Raw genomic sequence first — 6,000 nt, 5'->3', positions numbered from 1 at the left:
ACTACCATTAGTTGTTTTTACTGATCCTCCCCCTCCTTTCACCCTCCACCCTCCATTTGACCCCAGTGTGTGTTGTTCCCCTCTATGTGTACATGTGTCTCATTATTTAACTCCCACTTATAAGTGAGAACATGCTGTATTTGGTTTTCTCTTCCTGTGTTAGTTTGCTAAGGATAATGGCTTCCAGCTCTGTCCATAACCCTGCAAAGGACAGGATCTTGTTCTTTTTCATGGCTGCATAGTATTCCATGGTGTATATGTACCACATTTTGTTTATCCATTATATCATGGATGAACATTTATGTTGGTTCCATCTCTGCTATTGTGAATAGTGCTGCAATGAACATACACATGCATGCATCTTTATAGTAGAATGACTTATATTCCTTTGGGTACATACCTAGTAATGAGATTGGGGGACCTAATGGTATTTTAGGTCTTTGTTGAATTGCCACACTGTCTTTCACAATGTCTGAACTAATTTATACTTCCACCAACAGAGTATAAGTGTTCCTTTTTCTCAATAACCATGCCAGAATCTGTTTGGTTTTTTTTTTTTTTAACTTTTTAATAGTAGCCATTCTGACTGGTGTGAAATGGTATCTCATTGTGGTTTTGATTTGCATTTCTCTAATGCAAAGCTGGAGGCATCATGCTACCCAACCTCAAAGTATACTACAGGGTTACATAAACCAAAACAGCATGGTATTGGTATAAGAACAGACACATAGAGCAATGGAACAGACTGGAGAACTCAGAAATAAGACCACACACTTACAATTATCTCATCTTTGACAAACATGACAAAACCAGGCATTGGAGAAAGGTTTCCCTATTCAATAAATGTTGCTGGGATAACCAGTGCTGGGATAACTGGCTAGCCATATGCAGAAAATTGAAAATGGACCCCTTCCTTATGCCATATACAAAATTTAACTCAATATGGATTAAAGACTTAAATGTAAAACCCAAAACTATAAAAGCCCTAGAAGACAACCTATACAGTACCATTCCAGATATAGGCACAGGCAAAGATTTCTTGACAAAAATGTCAAAAGCAATTACAACAAAAGCAAAAATAGACAGATGGGGTCTAATTAAACTAAAGAGCTTCTGCACAGCAAAAGAAACTATCAACAGAGTAAACAGACAGCCTACAGAATGGGAGAAGATTTTTACAAACCATGCATTGGACAAAGGTCTAATGGCCAGCATCTATAAGGAACTTAAGCAAATTTACAAGAAAAAAACAAGTCCATTAAAAAGTAGGCAAAAGACATGAATAGATGCCTCTCAAAGGAAGATATAGATGAGGCCAACAATCATAGGGAAAAAAACTCAATATCACTGATCATTAGAGAAATGCAAATCAAAACCACAGTGAAATACCATCTCACACTAGTCAGAATGGCTACTATCAAAAAGTCAAAAAATCAGAGATTCTGGTAAAGTTGTGATGAAAAAGGAACACTTATACTCTGTTGGTGGGAGTGTAAATTAGTTCAGCCATTGTGGAAGGCAGTGCAGCAATTCCTCAAAGACCTAAAGGCAGAAATACCATTTGACCCAGCAATCCCATTACTAGGTATATACCCAAAGGAAAATATATCATTCTCTTATAAAGATGCATGCATGTGTACATTCATTGCAGCACTATTCACAATAGCATAGAGATGGATCCAACATAAATGTTCATCATTGATAGAATGTATAAATGAAATTTGGTACATATATACCATGGAATACTATGCAGCCATAAAAACAAGATCATGTCCTTTGCAGGGACATGGATGGAGCTGGAGGTCATTATCCTTAGCAAACTAATGCAGGAACAGAAAACTAAATATGTCATGTTCTCACTTACAAGTGGGAGCTAAATGATGAGACCCATGTACACATAGGGGGTAACAACACAGTGGAGCCATTGGCAGGTGGAGGGTAGAAGGAGGGAGAGGATTAGTAAAAACAACTAATGGGTAGTGAGCTTAATACCTGGGTGATGAAATAATTGTACATCAAACCCCATGACACACATTTCTCTATGTAACAAATCTGCACATCCTGCACATGTACCCCTGAACTTAAAATACAAGTTTAAAAAAGTGTTTGGAAGAAAAAATATTCTTTAGATATCTTCTATACTTCCTACTTAATAATATGCAGGTACATTACTAAAGTATACAGTATGTGTTCAATAAGCTTCCAGTATATGGTGCATCTGTTTGTTTATAGAAACTCAATATATGTGTTTTTTAATCACTAAAAATGGGAAATTTTGTTTATCCTTGTGTGGACCCAATTTTCTTCCAATTAACTACATTTCAATTTTATATGTAAATTATAAGGCTAAATATTTTTTACTTTAACAGTAAACTCCTAGTGTGAGGCAATTTGGTCAAGGAGCAGTCAGTGTTTTTAGAAAGCAAATTACTCAGCACTATCTGCAGGCATTCGTGCTTCAAACTCACATTCATTTTTAACATCATCCTCAGTTCCCTTATGATTTATGACACCTTATATGTGTCAACTAATAAAGTGGCTTCTGAATGCTTTAATATGTGGCATTCATCCACCTCAAGAGATAATTCCATCAGAATGGAAGATAAGTGGTAGAATTCCTAGCTTTAGGACTGTTTGAATTTGTGTTCTAGGTTTTTTTTTTCCTTCCTTCCTTCCTTCCTTCCTTCCTTCCTTCCTTCCTTCCTCTCTGTCTTTCTCTCTTTCTCTCTTTCTCTCTTTCTCTCTTTCTCTCTTTCTCTCTTTCTCTCTTTCTCTCTTTCTCCTTTCTCTCTTTCTCTCTTTCTCTCTTTCTTTCTTTCTTTCTTTCTTTCTTACAGTGTCTCTTTCTGTTGCCCAGGCTGGAGTGCACTTCCAAATTCACTGCAGCCTCAAATTCCTGACTCAAATGATCCTCCCACCTCAGCCTCCCAAGTATCTGGGACTACAGGTACTCACCATGACACACAGTCAATATTTTAATCTTTTATAGAGACAGGGTCTTTCTATGTCACCCAGGCTGGTCTTGAACTCCTGGGCTCAGGCAATTCTTCCACCTCCGCCTCTCCAAGTGCTGGCATTACAGGCATGAGTCACTATGCCTGGCCTCTGTTTGCCGTAAGTTTTCTATAGAACCTTAGATAAATCATGTAACAACCTCTTTGGCCACAGATTCTGCCCCTACAAAATTTACATAATAACGATTATCATCATATATGTCTCATTGATTTCATTAAGAATCAAACTAGATAAAAGACGTGAAAATACTTTGAAAGACTTATCCATTGAACAGATAATTAATAGTGTTTTATTTCTGCTTTGGTTGGAAACAATTATGCCTGTGAAAAGTAATTGCTTGATGTTAAAAGTCACGTCACATTTAACTGTTAAACTGTATGCATATTGTCAACCATCAAAAGCAAACCATCCAGATGTTTCATCTACCAACATACCAATCCTCTGGAAGTTTCCAAAAATAGTATTTACCTTTTTATCAAAGAAATGACTATGTTTCCCTAAATAATTCTATGATCCATGCTAAATTCAATAGAAAACTTTTCATTTAAGTTATTTGGTGATAAGTTAATTATGCACAACCTTTAAAAATTGCCCAAATGTCTAAGTCAGTTTTCTTAAAGAAAAGTGGATCTTTTCATGACACATGAGGAATCATTTCAAAATTGAAATTTATTGAGTAGGACATTTAGGGTTAGGCAAGGGCTTGGATCTTCGACACCAAAAGCAGTTGGGGTCAGGTTTCACTCCTGCTCCAAAATATACACCAGATTTCAGTGGTTGGTTGCTATTAGGTAGAATTAGAAAGGATTCACCCTATTTCCTCCCTTCTCATATCTGTATAGTGTCTCAAGCAATCGCGGCAGAGTATTCTCTTAAGGCAGGAAATAATCAGAATCCTGACTCCTTTTTCTGAGATTTATGTCTATAAATCCATGTTCAACAGACTGCAGGAAGTCTAACTAACCAAAGTTAATTTCAAAACAAAAACAAAAACAAAAACAAAAAAACAGGGATTTTTTTTTTTTTTAAGGAAAAACACTGAAAGAAAGATAGAAGGGCCACACTGTGCAGCTGTACTTGCTCATTGGCTAGGAAGTCAGTGGGGAAGGGGTGGTGATCATATTTCTAGGCTAATATAATCCATCCAACTGCATTCTCTGACCACTCTGATGACATTCATGTGCCTGCCTTAAAGCAGGTAGCTACATACGGAACTTTAAAAATTTATGTTTAAGGTTCTGTAATCTGTGGTATGCTGGTAAATTTTTAAAATCTGACTCCCTGGTAGTCCTACTTTTAATTCTTTAAGGAATCTCCATGCTGTTTTTCATACTGGTTATACTAGTTTATATTCCCACCAGCAGTACGAAAGTGTTCCCTTTTTGGAACTAACCTAAATGCCCATCAACCAATGAGTGGATAAAGAAAATTTGGTATATATACACTTTGGAATACTACTCAGCCATAAAAAGGAATAATGTCTTTTCAGCAGCTTGGGTGGAGCTGGAGGCCATTCTTTTAAGTGGAGTAACCCAGAAATGGAAAACCAAATATTGTGTGCTCTCACTTATACGTGTGAGCTAAGCTATAAGGATGCAAAGGCACAAGAATGATATAATAGACTTTGGGGGCTTGGGGGGAAATGTTGGAAGGAGGGTGAGAGATAAAGGACTATATATGGGTGCAATGTTCACTGCTCAGGTGATGGGTGCACCAGAATCTCAGAAATCATCACTAGATAACTTATCTAGGTAATCAAAACTACCTGTACCCCAAACTTATTAAAATAGAAATAAAAAATTTAAAAATTAATAATTATTGATTGTCAAAAAGCTATCTCTTTGGGGAAAAAGAGGATGTGTACATATAAGTACCTGTGTTTATTCTAAATTTCAGTGATATAATATGTAGCATGCAGTTTTCAAATAATAATTAAAAATACAATATTACTATAATTCCAAACAGGCAACTAATTTTAACAGAATGATTTCATTGGTTTCTGTTGAACTATTATGCCTTAGCCAAACTATGGTGGCAAGCAATGAATGAGTATAGTTCCAACATTTTGGTTGATATTTTTGCTTACATCAATGAGCAAAATTGAAAGAATAAAGACATCTATTAGATTTTCACTCATTCATTAAAAGTGTGAGTGACTATTGAGTTGCATGATAGTTTTCAAATAATGAAAACATATCCTCTCAAAATTCTATGCTTTCACATTTTAATTGCTATAAACAAGACTTACTTTTAAATTAAAACTCCATCACTTTCTTAAGTATAGATAATAAATAAAACAATAAATCAAACCTCGATTTGTAGCATTTGGCTATTCTGTGCTAAAGTTCTCCTATCATACACCATTGCAACGTGGTGGTCAGAGAGTAGGGAAGAGGTGTCAGAGACTTAAATAACCATAGAGCATAGATGAGTCAAATGTAGTAGAACAGGGGGTGATATGTTTTGAGTATTTCCTCTGCTTTTGCTAGAATTTATTTAATTATGAATTTATATAGGTTGGGTTTCAGTAGTGGCTGTGTCGAGCAACCAGCTCACAATACTCCTTAAAGTTTAACAGTTGACATTCACAAGCCTGTACTAGAAGTCTCCAGCATGCCACTGATTTTAATCCCTGCAGCTCAGTCAGTTTTACTATAGGAAGCCTCTACCTGAGCACAAGGTCAGGGGTTGGGGGTGGGGTGGAAAGGATGCCCTAAGAAGCCCTTTTTCCTTGGAAGAATTGGCTAGAAGTTCGTATCAGACCAGTGGGCAGTGGAGATCCTGGCAAGGCATATCCTGGGGCCGCAGCTGGGCTGACACCCACACCTGGCACACAGCTTCACAGGAAACACTGGCAGTGCCAGCCCATCGATGACAGCGAGGCCATAAACGGGGAGACGGCCAACACCAGCATGCAGTGCATCCCAGGAGGCCCTTGGTTTCAAAGCCCAATCTTTAAACATATGTCTGAGTTTCTAGTCTCCC

This window comes from Papio anubis, chromosome 8, assembly GCF_008728515.1.
Source record: "Papio anubis isolate 15944 chromosome 8, Panubis1.0, whole genome shotgun sequence".
NCBI classification, from domain to species: Eukaryota; Metazoa; Chordata; class Mammalia; order Primates; family Cercopithecidae; genus Papio; species Papio anubis.
This window is presented reverse-complemented; position numbering follows the sequence as displayed.